Raw genomic sequence first — 22,130 nt, 5'->3', positions numbered from 1 at the left:
TTAGGAGTTACCAACAGATTTGCAGAATACAACTGTGTAATAATATAACCAGTGCTGTAGGGTCCCGGAGCACCCTGTGCTGCCTGCCTTGTAATAATGTGATGACATCATGCAGAGGGGGCAGGGCCACCAAAACTAGAAAGTGCAGCACTGCCCTAAGAGTCTAGAGGATACTCTGAGCCTGATTCATACCCACTCGCAAGCACATAGCACTCGTGAGCTGGTTGATGGTGTGCCAGTGCGCATAAAACACTCGCTCCGGGGCTCACATCCAAAAGGGGCGGCTGTCGATGTTGATCAACAATTCGCCCCATTTGGAAGGTGGGGTGGGGGTGTGGCAGGGCAAACGGAGGCCTGCCATTTGTGGGCGGCCCTACTGACATCACTCGTGAAGTCAGTAGGTGGACTTCCTGCTCTATTAGAGCAGGAAGTCCACTGGGGCTTGCTGCAATGAGACCCTACAGTAAGGGTCACATCGCAAGCCCTATGGTCGCAATGGTCTCGATCATCACGACCATCACATGGCCGCTCGCTAAGGCTGTGGGTGGTCACACACAGCTTAGCGAGTGGCCAGGAGGCCGACTCCAAAAAAAAACAAACGCCCTGATTCAGAGCGAGTGGCTGCGCATTCTGCTGGGTGCCTGTTTGGAGGCATACAAAGAAGGACAGCTGTGGACAGCATTGCACCAATGAACCTGACTGCACTGTGCCATTCCAGGCACCCTCCCAGCCAGAGGCAAAATCCGGGAGGCAGCGATGGTGCCACCCACAAAGCCCTGCATCTGAGCGGTGGCACCCATTCCTAGTTACAGCCATGAATATAACATCTATTTATCAGCAGCTCAGTTAGATCTACATTGCAGTAACAGTTGATTCAATGTAACCAATCCTATCGTTAGTCATCATGGGATTCATTTGCTCTTTATTATGATTCTACAATGTACTTTTCTGTTTAAAATTTTGAGAAAATCTAGTTTCTATAGCTAATTACTTACAAATTTCTGCAACATGTAATATGAAGAATGGTAATGTTAATAATTGGGAGCACTAATATGTAACGTGTTAGGTAAATAATATGTAACATGTAAGTCATGGGTATTAGGGATTTCTGAATTATTTTTCTTATATCTTACTTTTTCACTTTATATTAAACTGAGAATGCACTAACTAATTTTATCACTCTCTGTGCCCCAATCTGCTTTCAGGATAACATCCAGCGTGGGCAATGATCTCCCAGGCAATGGGACATGCTGTAAATGGATTTTTTATGCTTTCACTAAACATATGAAAATGTCTCCAATCTGTCAAATACTGTCAATCATTTTCTACAGCATCACTTTTATTTTGGGAATTCCAGGGAACGGCTTAGTTACCTGGATTGCTGGATTCAAGATGAAGACAGTCAGTGCTGTGTGGTTCCTCAATCTGGCCATAGCTGATTTCCTCTGCTGTGTAATTCTGCCTTTGAAAATTGCAGACTGGGCTTTGCATTTCCAAGGAGATGTTGCCTATAAATTATGTACAGTCAGTACTGGTATCCTGTATATAACCATGTGTGCCAGTGTCAATTTTTGAGTATTGATCGCTGTGTATCTATAATGTGGCCAATTTGGTCTAAGGCCCTGATTCAGACCCGGACGCAAGTGGGCGTACGTACGTTCGGCGTACGTACAAAAAAATTTAAATTCAAGCACTCGCTCAATTTTCGTACGCAGTTAAAAATCCTCCCCAAACTCAACCGACCCCTCCTCTAACTAACGAGCGTGCCAAATAGCGAGCGTACATCCCCGAAATGGCTTGAAGGGAACGCACGCACAAGTACAAACCGGAAGTGGGCCTGTCAGATTCCGATTACCTGCTCGTTTATTCTGCCTACCTCCCTCAATCGTATCATGCCAATCAATGTATCAATTAGCTTAATTGTTTTGTTTTTTTCAACACAATGCAATAAACTTTAATCTTGTCCGTGTTTGTGTTTCCCCGCAGAATACGTACGGCTTAAACCTTCGCTTTTATTGGTCAAAATACATGTTAGCCCCAATTAAACAATTGTTCTATTTGTTTGGATCCCCGCATATTTCCCTGGGTTCATTTCGTTATTTAAATTTGCATACGCATGTCACTGCATCAAGCCTATCATAACTCTCAAGAGATTTTTGGCCCTGTCGAACACATGACTCATACACTAACCAATAGAATTGGTCCTGTTAATTTCCAAAATACATTAGCCATTCAAAATTTTTTTGGGTGCTTTATTAAAAATATTTTTTGAAAAATACACCATTGCCATCATGAGAGCCTCCGCATTCACCAGGCGCGAGCTGCTGGTGCTAATGGAGGTGATGGATAGGCGGATCACCAGCCAGCCTCCACCTATCAGCAATCGCCTAAAGCTTTCCGCATATGCAGAGGTACGTCGCTGCCTGCGCTCCTTCGGCTCACGCCGACATATCGGCCAGCTGGAGCGCAGGTGGTCGGACCTGCAACGGCGGACGCCCAGCTTGCTGGCATGCTTTCGCATGCAGATCGCGGCAAGTAAGTTTTATGGACTGTGGTTTTCATGTTTATTTTGTTGGCCCTAACTGTGTGTGCATGTTTTCATGTCTGTCCTATTTATTCATTGTACTCATATCTGCATGTGCATGTTTTCATGTCTGTCCTATTTATTCATTGTACTCATATCTGTGTGTGCATGTTTTCATGTCTGTCCTATTTATTCATTGTACTCATATCTGCGTGTGCATGTTTTCATGTCTGTCCTATTTATTCATTGTACTCATATCTGCGTGTGCATGTTTTCATGTCTGTCCTATTTATTCATTGTACTCATATCTGCGTGTGCATGTTTTCATGTCTGTCCTATTTATTCATTGTACTCATATTTGCATGTGCATGTTTTCATGTCTGTCCTATTTATTCATTGTACTCATATCTGCTTGTGCATGTTTTCATGTCTGTCCTATTTATTCATTGTACTCATATCTGCGTGTGCATGTTTTCATGTCTGTCCTATTTATTAATTGTACTCATATCTGTGTGTGCATGTTTTCATGTCTGTCCTGTTTATTCATTGTACTCATCTGCGTGTGCATGTTTTCATGTCTGTCCTATTTATTCATTGTACTCATATCTGCGTGTGCATGTTTTCATGTCTGTCCTATTTATTCATTGTACTCATATCTATGTGTGCATGTTTTCGTGTCTGTCCTATTTATTCATTGTACTCATATCTGCATGGCCATGTTTTCCTATTTGTGTTGTCTTCCAATTTTTTTTTTTTTTATTAATGTTGAAACTAACCACAATTTTTATCACATCTTTTAGGGGCACAGCAAAGACTACGGCGTCATCGGCAGACAAGACGCCGGTCACGGCCCCTATCGCCAACCCCCAATTCCTCAATTACCCCCTCCTCCCCAGACCCTGTGGCGGAGATTTCGGGGCTCCTTCCCCTACTGCCCAATTCCCCCTCTCCTACAACCGCCCCTCCTCCAAATATCCCCTCCCTGGATTCAGCCAACACCCTGCCCCTAGGTTTGGGGACTGGAGCCACCTCCGAGGAGGTCGAGGGAGTGGCTTCTCGCTCAGGTGTTTTGCTGAACGGTATGTTTTTGCTTTTGTTTTTTTGGCACCACAAACTGTTTGTATGTAATCATGTGTCGTCCCCTTTTTGGGGGGGTTTTTGTCGCCTTTTTTTTTGGGGGGGTTGTCTTTACCTTTTCCTGCTGATTTCACCATACACATATCACACCTGTGGGCATTTTTTTTTTGGCCTTGTATTTTTGGCCTACAACATTTTGGGGTGCTGGGTTTTATCCGGGTAATGATGGTATTTTTCACCAGCTTTTAATTTTTGGTTTGCTTGTTTTGTGTTGTTTTAGAATGTGGCTTCATTATTGATGTATTAATCCCCAAACTTTTGTAACCCACAGAGGAACAGAGGCGTCGGGCTGAAATATGTCAGTGTGTGGCCCGTATGCGGGAGCAAGTCACCGGGCTGCTGCAGGGCCTTGACCATCTGGCGGACCTCCTTAGGAATTCGTTTTTTTTTATTATTTTTTTTAAATTGTTTATAAATAAATCAGTTATATTTAACGCTCTGTCTCATGTGTTTTTTGAAGATCCAAGATTCTTTACACTGACATAAGTAGACTCTTCAAGCAAGGATTGGCAATTATTCTCACTAAGATTGTGTGTTGTATTTTGAAGGCAAACAGGCACAAGAAACACCTACAAGTACCAATGTAATTTTCCTTTTTTGGGGTTGACAACATTATAGTTTACAACATTTTACAGGTTCCTATTTGGTGGGCAAGCTGCTTAGGCTGATCTTACGAAGCCAACTGATTGTACCGGATTCCTTGGTGTGTTGGTTTGTACCCCGAAAACATATTACATTTTAGCTCAACTTGCTTCATTACTGGGTTTGTGAGCCTGGTTACACTTGCTTCTAACGTGCCCAAATAGGAACCAAATTACCCTCTCCAAAAATGTATTCACAACATAAATCACAAAACAAAGTGGTCACTCACAAACAAAACACACACTGATAATCAGAAATACACCACATACCAAAAACATGAAATAAACACACAACAAATCAAGAACTGGTTGACGAAGGACCATGCCAACATGATTCCACAAATATGGCATTGCAATATGGGTTACATAATATATTCCACAAGTTTCCACATAAAGGTTTTTGAAGGGTAGCAGGAAGTAGTCATCGTGGGAGTGCCAAAGATTATGCAAACAAACAGAAGATGGGGAAAAAATTAATTAAAAAAAAAATGTTCGCAAACAAACCGTACCACATTGGGTATAAACACTGTTGTTTGGACAATAATTACCTAAAATATCTGGCCACCACATCATCGCGTATGGGCCCCCCACATACTGACCTCCGACCAACCTCAGGGGGGCCATCCTCAGGTAAGGCATCCTCTGGCTGCATTGGGACACCACTCCTTATGGTGATGTTGTGAAATATCCCACACAGGACCACAATTTTCTAAACCATATCCGGCAAATACATGAGCTCGCCACCAGAGCGGTGGAGGCATCTGAATCGGCCTTTTAAAAGGCCGATACAGCACTCCACCACTTACCTGGTGGCTGTAAGTGCGGTATTAAACTCACTTTGTGGGCCTGGTGTGGGAGCCAAATAAGGAGTGAGCAGCCAGGGCATGCAAGGGTAGCCACTGTCTCCTGTGAAAAACAATAGACAACATCAGGATCACTGTGTATCAAGCTTAACATTGTTATGTACTAAACGTCTCCACTTACCCAGAAGCCACGCATCACCAGCTTGTAGGTTGGTTAATTTGTGCCATATCCCTGTTTGCCGGATGACAAATGAGTCATGTGCACTTCCTGGTAATTTTGCATTCAGGGACAGGATCTGGAGGGAGGCATCACATACCACCATTACATTCAGGGAGCGATAGTGTTTACGGTTGCGAAATATGGCCTCCAGCCGTGCTGGAGGCTGAAGTGGTATGTGAGTACCATCCACAACCCCTATGATGTGTGGGAAGCCAGCTATTAAGTTAAAGTTGGCCTTGACCACACTAAGGGCACCCATATCCAAAGGCATTTGAATAAAATGATGGAGGTGCTTGAAAAGTGCCTCCATCACTGCCCTCAGGATCCGGGAAAAGGAAGATTGTGAGATGCCCGCCACTATTCCCACCGTTGTTTGAAATGATCCTGAGGCACAGAAATGTAACACTGACATAAATTGCGTAAGTTCTGGTATTGCTGTAGGACTGTCAATTTGCCGCTCAAGATCACTCTCTATTAATGAGAGAGTGTCTATGATGATTTGGGGATTAAGACGGTAGCATCTTAAAACCTCATCATCGGGCATTCCAAAAAGGGTGACACGTGTTCTAAATATCTGGGGCCTTGCACGCCTATGATGCCTATGCCTGGGACGAGATTGAGGTTGGTCGGCTTCCGGGAGCATGGCCAGAACAATCCGGCCCAGATCAACCTGAAATGGCAAGATTGGAATGTAAGGCTTTTTACCCACCCCAAAAAAAAAAACTTAGCTTGATGATACCATCCATTGCAGCTTAGATGCCGGGGTATTGTCATGATACGTCCAAACTGTAAAGATTCACAATATTAAAAAAAAACAGTTTAGTCTGTGCATTTATGTTTTTAAATTTGGTGCAAGACAAAACATATAAAGGGCGAAACACACATTTGGACAACGAGCAAAACGACATTGCGCACAGTACGTCAAATTGGGGACAAATGTAAGCAAAAAATGCTAAAGGGAAAACACAATCAATTTTTCAGGATGAATAAGCATTTAAAAAAGCGCTAATTAGTTGGCAAATACAAGTCACTATACAAACAGATAAAAATGCGCTAATTAGTTGGCAAATACAAGTCACTATACAAACAGATAAAAATGCGCTAATTAGTTGGCAAATACAAGTCACTATACAAACAGATAAAAATGCGCTAATTAGTTTGCAAATACAAGTCACTATACAAACAGATAAAAATGCGCTAATTAGTTTGCAAATACAAGTCACTATACAAACAGATAAAAATGCACTAATTAGTTCGCAAATACAAGTTAAACAATGGACTTACCAAGAGCTAATATATAAGATTCCCGATCAAAAGGTCTTTGGGGCAGAGACAAATAAAAACCTAACAGAGAAGAAATTACGCAAAAAAAAATTAGAAAAATATGAATAAGAAGGAGACACAAATTGAACCAAAGTTAGACTTCCCAAAACTTACCAAATCAAGAAACGAGGCACAACAAAACACCAGAAAAAAAGCGTCTGCCAAAAAAAACTCAAATAGAGCAAAAAAAATACACTCCCAACAACGCCAACTCCAAAATCCGCAAACAAGAAACTCCGAACTAGGAAACCTCCAACAATCCAAAAACGCCACCTCGACTCGAGACGCACCAAGCCATAAATAGTGTTTAGTTTCCCGCACAAATTAAGGAGGGATCATAGGAACGCACAATCAATGATGCGGCCGCAAAATAAGGACGCATGTATAAATACGTCATGAGACCAAAACAAAATTCTGGTGTATTTCTTGTTTGGAGCTCAGACATGGCTACAGACCAGGGAAACAATGGCCAACAGTCAGGCGGTAAGTATTTCATGCATTTTGACTCAATGATTAATTAGAAACATAATATTGTGCAAGTTGTGAAGTTGAGAATTCAGCAAATTTACCCAAATAGGTGAGGAGGATGACATGGAAGAGGCTGCTGGGCCCAGTATTCCGGGCAAAGCTGCCAAAAAGAAAAGGCAGCCACAATTCACAAGAAAGGAGATGGAGGTTTTGATTCAGAAGTGTGTGGACATCCTGCCACAGGCAGACAGGAATATGAGTGCAAGCCAGAAGTGGAGAATGTGGGAAGAGGTAGCCGTTGCTGTCAATAGGGTGGGTGATTATGTCCGTCTAGCCCAGGATGTCAAACGGCGGTAAGTAAACACTTGCCCCCCCTAAAAACAAACCCCATTTTAAACAAAAGGATAATGGTTCCAATTTCATCCCACAGATGGGCCGACTTCAAATATCGCCTAAAGCAAAAACTGGCGGACAGGGCTAGGCATGCAAGGGGGACAGGTGGGGGTCCCACCCCTGTGTCATTGGAGTTGACTGATTTAGAAGTGCTGGCACAGGGGTGTGTGCAGCCTGTGGAGGTGTTTGGCGTGTCCAACATGGATACGGACATGCCAGACTTTGCGGCTCCTCATGTTGTCCCAGGTAAATATTGTGATGTCACCAACTCTGAAATGTTATTGTGCCAATATGTAGATTCTAATGTGACTCTTTTCTCATTTTTCCAACAGAGACACAGGCGGATGAGTCTGCTCCAGAGGGGAGCCTTGGCCACAGAATTTCTGCTGGCTCTGCAGGGAAGGAACCAGTACATCCGGCTGAGGACCCTGCAGAAGCCAGTCCAGGGCAATCCCCCTCGCAGGCAGTGGCCCTCCTCACAGAACTCAATTTAAAATCGGATTTCCATACGGAGATTCTGCAGAGGATGGACGCCAGTCTGATACGGGTGGCTGAGGCCCTGGAGCAAAATGCTGCGGCCAACGTGACCATTGGTCAGGCCCTGGCTGAAAATACCAGGGCCAACATCCGCATCGCCAATGCCCGGTAGCAGCTCGTTCGCCAGCACATGGTGGAGCCGACCTCCCTTCCTGCCGGAACATCAGGATCCTCCACCTCTGGCACAACATCAGCCACTCAACCAAATGTGCCTAGCCCTGTGCCTAGTCCAGAGGCCACAACATCTGCCTCTGGACAGGCCAGCCCGATGGCATCCCGGACCCGGTCTGGCGCCCTCCCTCCCCCAGCCAAACGGGTGAAAAAACGGTGACAGCAATGGCTACTTTTCCCACACTCTTTCTGTGCTTGCCTCATATTCCTTTCTGGACAAAACTTCCCTCTCCTTTCTTGTGAATTGTTTTTAATTTTGTGTTTTACGTTTCATCAATCTATTATGTTGCCACAATTATTTTAATTTTGGGAATGAACCCTGCAAAAAATCTTTTTGTACAATCGTTTTTTTATTTTAGTTTTTGTCGTAGCAATAAAATTGCCAAAAAGTATGAAATTGTATTGTGACATAATTGTCAAAATGGGTTACATTTAATCCTGGCCCACAAGGCAAAAACGTGCAAAAACAACATTTTACATGAATTAAATAAAAGGGCTCTTTAAGGAACGTTTAAAAATTTACATAACAATGCAAATTCACCTGGCCAAAAGAAAAAGGGAAAAACAAAAAAAACATGATGTCATTATTGTTACAATAGGCCAAATCCAACAAATTGATGCCAAAATAAACCCCCACAAATGTACGCAAATTGATTGTGTAATCCAGACATTAGCAGCTATGATTTCCACCTGCGTACGCTTTTGTGCTAACCCCAAAAACTGATTTCAAAACACATACCAAGCCGGTTTGCAATCCAACACTAATTGCTTTTCTGACCACCCGCGATTAATCGGTGCAACATCGTGGAGTGCCGGGACGGAGGAGAAGGCCATCGCCAATGTGGTCGAGTAATCCAGACCCTAAGCTGTGCAAGCATTTTGAAGGGAAAGAGGATCATCCAGTGACGTATGAGTCGGTACGAACACATTTTACGTTCGCATCTGCTAATGTATGTACGCCCCAAAAACGGCTCGCCACGCCTGCGTTTTTCCATCTCCACCCCCGTCAACACCCAAAAACGCCCTGTTCTGTCAATCACATTTGACATGTCTCTTCCTGTACGCTATTTTACGAACGACTCAAAAAAAGCTCGCAATCTGCCGTACGCACATGCGCAGTGTAACACCGATGCATGCGCGGTTAGTCAACATCAGAACGCAACGAACGTACTGCTGTTAACGAACGGCTCTGAATGAGGGCCTAAGATTCATAGAACCCCAATATGTGCCCGCATCACTTCAGTAATAATTTGGGGTTTGAGTTTGGTTTTAAGTGTTCCCCATGTGATTTCTAACAGCATATATTGGGATAATTCAGAGTGTAAGCTAAAAGGATCATTTTTTTATTATCCCTCACACATGAAGAATATGATAATCACCAGGTTTGTTACCATGTTTGTGATCCCTTTCACTATCATTCTATTGTGTTATTGTCTAATGTTTTTGAAACTTTTAAAAGTTAAAAGACCAAATAAGTCTCAGCGACCGTACAGGATTATCACTGCAGTTGTGACGTGTTTCTTTATCTGCTGGTTTCCATATTACACTTGGCCATTAATACCACTGCCTGACAGATATTTGTATATAGATAATACAGTAAATTATATTTGTGTCTGCATGGCTTACTTTAAAAGTTGCATTAATCCCATCCTCTATGTCTTCATAGGACAAGACTTTAAAGTGAGTTTAATGCATTCCTTACCATCCAGGCTGGAACATGCTATAAATGAGATTTCTAATCAGTCTTCAAAAGAAAGAGATAATTTGAATGCAGATGTACCTAATAGGGATGTTTAACAGACATTGATCTCACTTCTATGTTCCACATTCACAAGAACAAATTAGTGTGGAAACAAATCCCCAATGATATCCTGTTATATTGTATACAAGGGTGAATAAAGGAAAAAAATATGAAAATAAGCAAATAATTTAGGAAATAATACATGAGGAAATGTATAACTGTAGTTACAGGACCTGAAGGTGGAAACTTCTTTAAACTATAAAGAATGAATACAAATGAGAAACTTCTACCCTGGATATCTGATCATATAATTGTTAGGTTTCTTCAGTTTACAGGATTTAAGTTTACTATATATAAGCTAATAACTGTTACACTTCTCTTGTTAGCATTAGGGGTGTGCACCGGCAACTTTTCGTGTTTTGTGTTTTGGTTTTGGATCTGGATCTTTCTTCGTGTTTTGGATCTGGATTGGTTTTGCCAAAACCACCCTTCCGTGTTTTGTGTTCTGGGTTTTGTGTTTTGGATCTGTATTTTTTTGAAAAAAAGCATAAAAACAGCTAAAATCACAGAATTTGTGGGTTTTTCTGCTCCTATGCTATTATTAACTTCAATAACCTTAATTTCCACTCATTTCCAGTCTATTCTGAACACCTCACACCTCACAATAGTGTTTTTATATCCAAAAGGTTGCACCGAGGTAGCTGGATGACTCTGCTAAGAGATACGAGTGGGCGGCACAAACATGTGGTCCATCTGGGAGTGACACTGCAGTGGCAGACAGGATGGCAGTTTGAAAAACTAGGCCCCAAACTATACATAATGCAAAGAAAAAAAAGAGGTGCAAGATGGAATTGTCCTTGGGCCCTCCCACCCACCCCTATGTTGTATAAACAGGACATGCACACTTTAACAAACCAAACATTTCAGCGCCAGGGTCTGCCACACGACTGTGGCTGAAATGATTGGTTTGTTTGGGCCCCCACAAAACAAGCTGGCAATTAATCTGTCCCTGCACAAACTGGCTCTACGGAGGCAAGATGTCGTCCTCATCATCCTCATCCACCGATTCCTCACCCTCTTCAGTGTTGTGTACATCCTCATCTCCACAGAGTATTAATTCGTCCCCGCTGGAATCCACAACCACAGGTCCCTCTGTACATTCTGGAGGCTGGTCTCCCTGTTGATCATTCATTTTATGAACATCATCTTCTCCACATTTTGTGGAAGCAACCTCCTACGCCTTTCGCTGACAAGGTTCCCGGCTGCACTAAACACTCTTTCAGAGTACACACTGGAGGGGGGGCAACTCAGGTAAAATAGAGCCAGTTTGTACAGGGACCTCCAAATTGCTTCTTTTTCCTGCCAGTACAGGTACGGACTGTCTGACATGCCTACTTGGATGCTGTCACCAATGTAATCCTTTAACAGACAGACGCACACTTGTCGCTGCTGCTTTGAGGATGCTAGTGCGGCTACAGCCCACACAATTCACAAAGACAGAAAAAAAAAGAAGAATATTTTTATTGTTTGTGTAGCACACTTTGAGGGTGTCACCACCCTTTAACAGACAGACACACGCTTGTCACTGCTGCTTTAAGGATGCAGGTGCGGCTACAGCCCTCAAATTTCACAAAGACAGAAAAAAAAGAAGAATATTTTTATTGTTTGTGGAGAGCACTTTGAGGGTTACACCACTCTTTAACAGACAGACGCACACTTGTCACTGCTGCTTTGAGGATGCAGGTGGAATCTAGATGGGATTTGCAACCGGGGACACACTACCTCCATCAATTGTCTAAATCCCACTGCACTAATGGAGGATACTGGACGCACGTCTAACACCAACATAGCAGTCAAGGCCTCAGTTATATGTTTTGCTTCAGGATGACTGCTGTCGTACTTCATCCTCATCGCTAGGGACTGTTGGAGGGTCAATTGTTTAGTAAAAGTATTGGTGTTCCTACTTCCTCTCTGGGATGATGAACAACTCCAAGCAGCAGCAACAGCACTAGGTGGAAGTGGTTCTTGATCTTTCCCTATTTTATTTTTATCGGAGAAAGTTTGGTCCTCCATTTATGTTATATTGATATATACGTGCGGCTACGGCGCACACAAACACAGAAAATATTTTTTTATTTTTTCTGGAGAGTAATGCACTTTGTGGGTTACACCACCCTTTAAGAAATGAGCCAGCCAGCTCTTTACTTATGGGACACAGGCACACGCTTGGCGCTGCTCCTTTGTTGATGCATGTGCAGCCACAGTGCACACAATTCACAAACACAGAAAATATTTTTTTATTTGGTTTGGAGTGTACTTTGGGGGTTACAGCACCCTTTAACGGTCAAGCCAGCCGGCCCTTTACTTATGACACAGGCGCACGCTTGGCACTACTTTGTTGATGCACATGCGGCTACTGCGCACAAAATTCACAAACACAGAAAATATTTTTTTATTTGGTTTGGACTGGAGTGTTCTTTGGGGGTTACAGCACCCTTTAACGGTCAAGCCAGCCGGCCCTTTACTTATGACACAGGCGCATGCTTGGCACTACTTTGTTGATGCACGTGCGGCTACTGCGCACACAATTCACAAACACAAAAAAAATATTTTTTTTAGCACTTGGGGGGAGCACCCCTGATGGATAGAGCACCCCCTGGACAACACTACAGCACCCCTTTAGGACTGGGACACTTCACAAGACTTTGGAGTGGACACAGCCCCTATGGACAACTGACTGCACAACACAGTCCAGCCAGCCCCTATGGACTTTGAAGTAGTGGACACAGCCCCTATTAACAACAGCAGCACAGCACAACACAGCCAGCCCCTACGGACTTTGAAGTAGTGGACACAGCCCCTATAGACAACAGCAGCACAGCGCAGCACAGCACAACACTACTCTGCACTACACTACACAGCCCAGCCAGCCCTAACTCCAACCCTCCCTCTTCACTGTCCACAGCCGAGTGATAAAATGGCACCGACATGGGTAACTTATATAGGATCCAAAACCCGCGAGACCCGGAAGGCGGGATGATGATGTTTTGCCTCGATTTCAGATCCGAGTCAGGCGGGAAAAGTCGAGCCTGACTCGGATCGGCCTCGGATCGGGGGGGCTCGGGGGGTTCATATTTCAGAAATCCGAACCCGCTCACCCCTAGTTAGCATGGTTATAATTACTATGTTTCAATATTTAATATGATGTAATGTATATTATATATATAATTGTCAGACTTTACTTGTCAGCATGAATATAATTGTCAGGATTCATATAAAGTACAGCACACTGTATACAGACGTATAATTGTCATGTTTCACTTGTTAACAATCTGTACTTGAAACGTTTATTAAAATATCTTAAATTACTGTAACTTTGATGTAGACAAGTTTGTGTAGCTCATATCAGAGACAAAACTAGACATAATATCACTCTGGGCAACAGAGAACACAGACATCCCCTCCCACCACCCCCTCTTGCCAGCTTGTAGTCACCCCTGGTCAGGGCTGGTGCAAGGTGTCGCAGCACAATAGGCAAATCTTCTGCCTACTGCCCCCCCTTGTCACATAGAGAAATGCTTCCTCCCATAACAACTATGTAAAAAAACCACTGTGTGCAACATTTTTGGGAACCCACAGGAGTTATGCTGTATATTATTTGAAAACAACATTTATATGCAGTGTAGATGACCAGCTATAGCTTGCAGTAAAGTATGAGGACCTGAAGGCGCTTACCACACCAGATTGATGGAGTGAAGGGAAAGCAAGCGTGGAAGCTGTGCAACACTTTATGTCACCAGCATCGGTGATGCCTGATGGATGGCCACTCACTAACATGACTTCTTCTGTGACCCACCACCTTATACTGTGGCTGAGGGGGATGGCTGGGGAGTGAGGAGACAGACTCTGTCTGTCTCTAACATAATGCGGTGGCCGCAGGCAGCTTTACAAGTGCCACGGTCGCCGCTCAGACATGACAGGCGTGAACAGGCCATTAAAGTAATACATGTGTGCCTGGACATAGTGGTGGCCAGGGGCTGGCTGGCAACTTTTAGCCTGGGGGGCAAATGTATGCAGGCGGCCCTGGCAGAGGAGTAGCTTGTAGTCAGGGTGCCCGAAGAACATGTGTGCTAAGGCGCCGCCCCCCCTCAAGTGTTTCAGGGAGGAGGCGGGTCCATATGGGATTAATGTAAGGTAAAAATAAAGATTAGGGGCAGCCCCCTGTCATAGTGCCCATATGCAGTTCCCCCGTGTGCCACAGGAGAGAACACTCTTATGCAGGCCTCCAGTAGTGCCCCCAGTAGTGATCCCCCCCTATGCAGTGCCCCCAGTAGTAAGCCCCTTATATAGTGCCCCAATAGTGGTCCCCCCTGTGCAGTGCCCCTTGTGCCCCCAGTAGTAAGCCCCTTATATAGTGCCCCCAATAGTGGTACCCCCTATGCAGTGCCCCTTATATAGTGCCCCCAGTAGCAGTCCTCCCCCATGCAGTGCCCCCAATAGTGGAAACACTTATGCAATGCCCCTTAAATAGTGGCCCCAGTTGTTGTCTCCCCCCTATGCAGTACCCCCAGTATTGCCCTTTATATAGAGCCCCCAGCAGTGGTCCCTCGATTTAGTGCCCCCTGTGGTAGTCCCCTCCCCCTATGTAGTGGCCCTAGTAGTAGTACCCTCCCCCCTATACAGTGCCACTAGTAGTAGTCCCCTCCCCTTGTAGTGCCCCTAGTAGTAGTCCCCCCTTGTAGTGCCCCCAGTAGTAGTACCCCCTTGTAGTGCCCCCAGTAGTAGTACCCCCTTGTAGTGCCCCCAGTAGTAGTACCCCTTGTAGTGCTCCCAGTAGTAGCCCCCCTTGTAGTGCTCCCAGAAGTAGTAGTCCCCCCCTTGTAGTGCCCCCTGTAGTAGCCCCCCCTTGTAGTGCCCCCAGTAGAAGCAGTCCCCCCCTTTGTAGTGCCCCCAGTAGTAGTAGTCCCCCCTTTGTAGTGCCCTAAGAGATAGCCCCCCTTGTAGTGCCCCCAGTAGTAGTCCCCTCTTGTAGTGCCCCCAGTAGTAGTAGTCCCCCCCTTATAGTGCCCCCAGTAGTAATCCACCCCCCTGGTAGTGCCCCCATAGTAATCCCCCCCTGGTAGTTCCCCAAGTAGTCCACCCCCAGAAGAGAGAGACTTAATAATAAAAAACACTTACCTGAAACTCCCGCTCCTGGTCCTGACGCTTCTACCTGCTCCTCCGGCCGCTTTGCATTATGGGAGAGACGTCGTCATGACGACGTCTCTCCCATTACCCACTGTAGATGGCTCCCACAGTGGGAGCAGCAGCAGCCGATGAGAGTCTGACAGACTCTCAGCGGCTGCTGATTACAGCAAACACACAGCTGCCGGCTCCGGTGGCTGTGTGTTTGTGCTGTGTAGCACTGACCGGTCAGCGCTACACAAGTGGTGCAATCTGTGTCACAGTGACACAGACAGCCCGCGACACGCAGCCCGCATGATGCTGTGGCCCAGGGGGCACATGGCACCCTGCCCCCCAGCCCAGCCCGCCACTGGTGGTGGCTGCGGCTGGCTTTACAAATTCCATGGCCGCTGCTCAGAAGTTACACAGGGGCTGGCCATTATAGTTAGCAGTAGTACATTCACTGTTACTAACAAAACAGGGCAGTGAGCAGCACCCTCCAGTGGCTGGTCCCCTAGACAGATGCCTAAAGCTGCCTAATGGTAGAGCTGGCCCTGCCCCTGGTGGTGAGACATGTATTGCACACCTTAGCTATGACTATGTTCTCTGTTAGTAATGTGGGCATTCTATCTGTTCTGCTATAAGATACAGCTGCTTCCTATAGTCCTATAATGTCCATAATGTCTCCCCTGTTACATGGAGCAAGTGCGGACAGCAGAGATACAAACACTGTCAGTGCATGCTAAGGTGTAGGTATTGTACTACTCTTCCCCCATCCACCAGACGTACTCCTCTCCAAATACTCCACCCATACACTGATATACCTCCCGCCTATACATCAAAGCTGTACATAGTTCCTCTTACCCACTTATACTCACATAGACATATTTCCTTTCATCATATTGAGCCTCAGTGGGCTGGCCTCCTTCACAGCTTTGGGCTCCCCAGGTCTGACCTCCTGGGCTTCCTCCTGTTTGCCTGGATGCTCTGTCAGAGTAACAAATTAGTTGGTTTAGTATTTTGTTTCATTTCATTATTTTACCAAATGTTAAATTATGTTTTTACTCCTCGCCTGAGCCCCATTAGCAGAGCCCTCAGCATCTGCCTTAGCTGCTGTACCCCCACTGCTTGGGTCACTCACAGCCTGGTGCAGAGGAACCCCTTAAACATTGGCCATGTGTACAAAAGTTTTAAATAGCCTCATAGTAATTTTTTAGTTTATGTTCAGATTAAAAAACAATATATAAAATGTTTTTAAATATGTATTTAAAAAATAAACATGTTCTAAAGTCTGACTGTGTAATCAAATTAATCTTGCATATTTTATAAATTAGAGGATATGAGTTTGTTAGTAAAGATAAACACTATTTTTTTAAGCTTTTAAACTACTGTATATATGCAAAATGTTGGAATTCATAAATAAGTGTAAATATCACAGATCAGCATAGCTTTCATGCCGCAGGTATAAGGGGTAATTTAGGTGTCTCATGTAGGTGCGGACAGCCGTGAAAGCAGGGTTGGACTGGCCCACAGGGGTACAAGGGAAATCACCGGTGGGCCCCACTGCCTGACGGCCCACCTCACTTCTCTGGGTGTCAGATTCTAGACCTAAAATGACACATTGTTACTCTATTAGATGGTCAGTTACCTGGTGGAGTAGAACCACTGATCAACATGGGTGCTTGGTTCCTTTCTATAAAAACTATACCAAGATTTGACTACTGATTAACCAAGTGTATGTGGTAGATGACCACACCCCTTAAGTATGGACCCCTATCACTGCATTCCCCCAGTGGGCCCTTCATGCCCCTGTCTGACACTGAGTGAAATCCTCAATTACTGGGCTGCAGTCAGCGTCCTGGTGTGTGCTGGATGTCGATGGTCGAAATCCTGACATCATCTGGATCCCGGCTCCAGAATCCCAAACGCAGACATCCTGAATGTAAGTATCAGGGGCTAGGGAGAGGGTTAGTGTTAGGGTTTGAGGGGGTGTAGGTTAGATTTAGGCACAGAGGGGGGTTAGATTCAGACACCAGGGATGGAGGGTTAGGGGAATGGATTAGTTTGTGGGTACTTACCTAACTCCTCCCCCGCTCTGATTGCTGCTTGTTTCTCTCCCCCCTCACTTCACTCCATCCCAAACTTCTTCAGGCTCCACTCTGTCCCATCTGACACCCCCATATGCTCCTCCGCTCTGCACCCCATACAACCCCCATTCCTGGAGGCCAGCCAGGTCTTTCTCTTCTGTAGCATTACATCTGTCCCTTCTCCTTTGCCATGGCTTCCACTGTGCATTCATGTTGAAGATGGACACCTACCTATTATAACACTATTATAAGACTATTATAAAATGGACCATCTCTGTGCATCTGCAAAGCCATCTTCCAGTCACTGCCCAGGAATGCCTAATACATTTTTAATACACATCTCCGTGCATGCCTCTGAAATTGCAGCTGTGACTCTGTACAATACAAACACAATCAGGGCACAAGTGCAGGTACATAGCATGAGACTCAGAATCAGGCCCATTAAATCAAAGTGTTCTTATGCAAACATTTTTACCTTCAACCAGAGCTGGATCGAGGGCTTTTTTAGCAAAGTGCAAACACGAGGGCACCATCTCATAGGGGTGCATTACTGTCACCACTGTGGCTTCGGACCGATGATCGGTGGCAACTGACAGCCACTGACAGCAATACGTCTGTATTCTGTGGTGCCTATACACTAACTTCTGATTCTGTGCTGTTCAGACACAGCCTGAGCCATGACCTTTAAATGGTGACGTGTTCCATAACATCTTAGTAGAGGTGAGTAGATAGAGAGCACTTTTCCGTCAAACTTAATTTGACAGGTACAACACCCATTTCTCCACCCCCTGCCACTCCCACTTTTCCTCCCTTTTTTGATATCGTTTAATATGGTTTTGATATTGAGAGATATTAAAGCCATATAAACTGATATCTTTTTTGATAGGCTTTTGATATAAAATTTGAAATCAAATGTATATAAATGCGATAGGCCTTGATATAAAATGAGTTCACTGTTTAATCAGACATTGCTGCTGTTAGATGAAGCATAATCAGTAAGATGTTTTGTCCCATAGCCGGTATTGTTGTTAACCCTTCGTGATAGCTATAAAAGTAAATACATCTTTATGTAGCAGGCAGCCATGCCTACGAACAAAAGAAACGGCGCGTCGCACCACGCCGCTAATCGGAAAAAGCGGATGAAAAAGGCGTATTACACGGTATTGAATCCCGGCAGTTATAGCGGCTTTGATAAGTATTATAAGGCCAATAAAGACGCGTTTAAAAGAACAGAAATTAAAAATGGATGCAAAAACAAGACGCGTATACGTTACATAAACCGGCTAGGAAAACCTATAAAAGGAACATGATCTGTGTATCCGATATAAATCAGCAATGGCAATGCGATTTGGTATCACTGATAGACCTTGCGGAGTACAACGATGGCTTTAAGTATATATTAACTATTATCGATATATTCAGTAAGAGAGCCTGGGCTGTAAGCCTAATGTCTAAGAGCACAGCAAACGTCGCTAGCGCTTTTGAAAAAATATTTAAGCAGGGCTGCGTGCCAAAGAAGCTGCAAACCAACCGCGGTAAAGAGTTTCTAAACAAAATCCTAAAAAAACTGTTAGAAAAATACGATATACATCATTTTACAGCCAACAACGACGTAAAGGCGGCGGTTATAGAAAGATTCAACAGGACTTTAAAAACACGGATGTGGCGCTATTTCACAGCGCAGAATACCTACAGATATATAGATGTTTTACAGGACTTCATATACAGCTATAATAACACGTATCATAGAACGATTAAGTGTACGCCGTGTGATGTGAACGCCTCTAATGCTTAGAGCATTTTTAAGATGACGTACGGCGAATACTTTAAAGCTAATAAAATACAGCCTCGATTAGCCGTAGGTGAGCACGTACACATCTCCAAATATAAGGATATATTTCAGAAAGGCTATGAACAGAATTATTCTGAGGAAATATTCGTCATACAGGCTGTGAACACTAAAGGACTTAGGCCGCTTTATACGTTGGCGGATCTGTACGGCGAAGTTATAACTGGCAGTTTTTACCCCGAAGAACTTCAAAGCATTCCCAAAAACTATAACAGAACTTACAAGGTGGAAAAGATTTTAAAAAATAAGACGGTCGGCGGTCGGAAATACGCGTTGGTCAAGTGGCGCGGTTACCCCGCAAAATGTAACAGCTGGGTCGCAGAGTCTGAGATAAAAGATATATAAAGCGCATCACACTCTAAACAGGGTGAGAAATGGATGACAAGTTGTTCTACATAACATTGCCCAGTAATGCGTCGGCGAACACATTCCCGCAAATTCGGATTTCTAACTATACAACAAAATTTGCAAAACCGATACACTTAATCGGTGAATGGGAAGATGCTCTTATAGAAATACAATACCCGCACACGTGGAATACAATCGATATACGCGATTGTGTGTTGAAAATAACAAGGTGGGATGGACTGAACTCGGGTGTCACAAGGGTGTGCATTAAACCTGGTTTTTATGAAACAATCGAGGCACTGGTCGAAGCATTCAATGTTGAAATTGAGCATCATAAGCTGGATGGATGATTAAAATGATGGTACGATCACCTCGAACGCGCCGTATCCTTCGACAATAAGCCGATGTACCAGATCACAGCCGGTGTTAAGCTGACAAGAATACTGGGTTTACAACCTAAAATTAGGTTTTTAAAGCCATGCGCCGACATCAACGGGGGGCAATATACGTTGTACGTGTACACAGACATTATCGAACACCAGAGGGTCGGTGATAGTTATGTACCATTGCTACGGACTGTTGAAATTAAGGGGCGTAACAACGAAATGGTCACAATTCGATACGAGAAGCCAGATTACGTACCTTTGTGCAAAGCTACTTTTGACACGATTACCGTAGAGATAAAGAACGACCAGAATGAGAACATAGCATTCAAGTTTGGGAAAGTGATCGTAAAACTACACTTTAGACGTCGCAAAAACGATTTTTATTAACCGGGCAGAATGGTCGCTGTTAAAAATTATGGCGATCCGGTGCTGTATGCGCAATATTAATTTACCAAAAGCGATGGGATTTGAGGGCTCAAAAGGCCACTTCCCACATTTTTTTAACACCGCCGCTAACCAAAATTATATAGGCGTCATGCCGGATATTCTGCATTTCGGCATACAATATATGATGGAATCAGAGTTAGCTGAATTCAAAGAGTGGTATGAGAAATACAAGCATATGTCATTTAACTTCCAGGATGAACTTAAACACTATTGCAAGCAGGATGTGGTAATACTACAGAGGGCTTGTAAGACCTTCCAAGACGTCGTTTTATCAATGACAGCAGAGGAAGTAATTGTATATAAGAAAAAGGGACCTGTCATTGTTAAGAGGCACGTTGACCCATTTCAACTTACCACATTAGCGTCGGTATGTATGGCCATGTACCGATGTAAATTTTTAAAGGAAAACACGCTGGCGCTTGTACAGGGCGATAACTATCATAAGACTCAGAAGCGCTACTCAACACCAGCCATACAGTGGTTAATGTACATAGCGCATACAGAGGGCATAGACATAACACACGCGTTACAAGGGGGAGAGAAGAAAGTTGGTAGATACTACCTGGACGGATACGCCATTATCAATGGTGTACAAACGGCGTTTGAGTTCCAAGGTTGTTTTTATCACGGATGTAGCGCTTGTTACAACCCCGATGATGAAAATAAAGTGACTCAAACGACCTACGGTCAGTTGAGTCACAAGACGCAGGTGAGAATGAACTTTCTTAAACTGTGTGGGTTTCACATGCGTGTTATTTGGGAGTGCGAGTGGAAAAAAATGTTACAAGAGGATGCGTGTCTACAGGCTTTTCTTAAGGACAGGGAATTGCCCGAACCCTTGGACCCGCGCGCTGCGCTTTATGGCGGACGTACAAACGCCATAAAGCTGTATCACCAAGCGCAACAGGACGAGCGCATACACCACTATGATTTTACCAGTCTGTACCCATTTGTCAACAAAACCAAATCAAATCCTGTAAAACATCCCAGGATCATTTATAAAGATTTTGGCGATATCAGAACATATTTTGGCATCGCCAAAGTAAAAGTGTACCCTCCGCGTGGGCTTTTCTTTCCGGTTCTACCTGTTAAAATGCTCGGTAAACTAATGTTTCCCTTATGTCGAACATGCTGCAAGTCTGGGCATGCAGAGTCATGTGAACATAATGATGAGGAACGAGCCCTCGTCGGTACGTGGTGTACCGTAGAGTTAAATTTAGCCGTTGACAAGGGTTACAAAGTGTGTAAAATCTATGAGGTGTGGCATTTTGATAACCAATCCGATGATTTGTTTTCGGGGTACATTAAATTACATCTCAGGGACAAACAAGAGGCGTCCGGTTATCCCGAATGGTGTACAGACTCTGAGAAACGCCAAGCGTATATAGATGCCTATCAAAAAAATGAAGCGGTGTCTTTACGGCCGGATCATATTCATATTAATCCGGACAAGCATCAGCTGTCAAAACTCTTTTTGAACTCATTGTGGGGTAAGTTTGGGCAAAGGTCTAACTTACCCAACACCGCGATTGTCTCAGACCCCGACAAACTTTTTGAATACGCGTTTTTGCCCCACTATGAGGTATCTTTTTTAGACTTCATAGATGACGACGCGGTGATGGTGAATTGGAAATATGCCAAAGATCATTACACCAGCTCGCGTATTTGTAATATTTTTATAGCCGCAATAACAACAGCGTATGCCCGTATTGAACTGTACAAACTGCTGGATAGGTTGCAAGATCGCTGTCTTTACCACGATACAGACTCTGTAATTTTTGTCAGCAGGCCCGGTGATTGGAATCTGCCATTGGGTGATTATCTAGGCGAACTGACTAGCGAAATCCCAGCTGGTGCGCATATAACAGAGTTTGTCTCAGCAGGACCCAAGT

General features: G+C 44.2%; 1 pseudogene; it reads left to right on the top strand.

Moving 5' to 3' along the window:
• The first annotated feature begins 1,290 nt into the window (after positions 1-1,290).
• Positions 1,291-10,014, top strand: LOC148525467 (C3a anaphylatoxin chemotactic receptor-like; annotated as a pseudogene).
• The last annotated feature ends 12,116 nt before the right edge of the window (positions 10,015-22,130 follow it).

Source organism: Taudactylus pleione, unplaced genomic scaffold (assembly GCF_031769625.1).
Source record: "Taudactylus pleione unplaced genomic scaffold, aTauple2 ptg000108l, whole genome shotgun sequence".
In the NCBI taxonomy this organism is placed as follows: Eukaryota; Metazoa; Chordata; class Amphibia; order Anura; family Myobatrachidae; genus Taudactylus; species Taudactylus pleione.
This window is presented reverse-complemented; position numbering and strand designations above follow the sequence as displayed.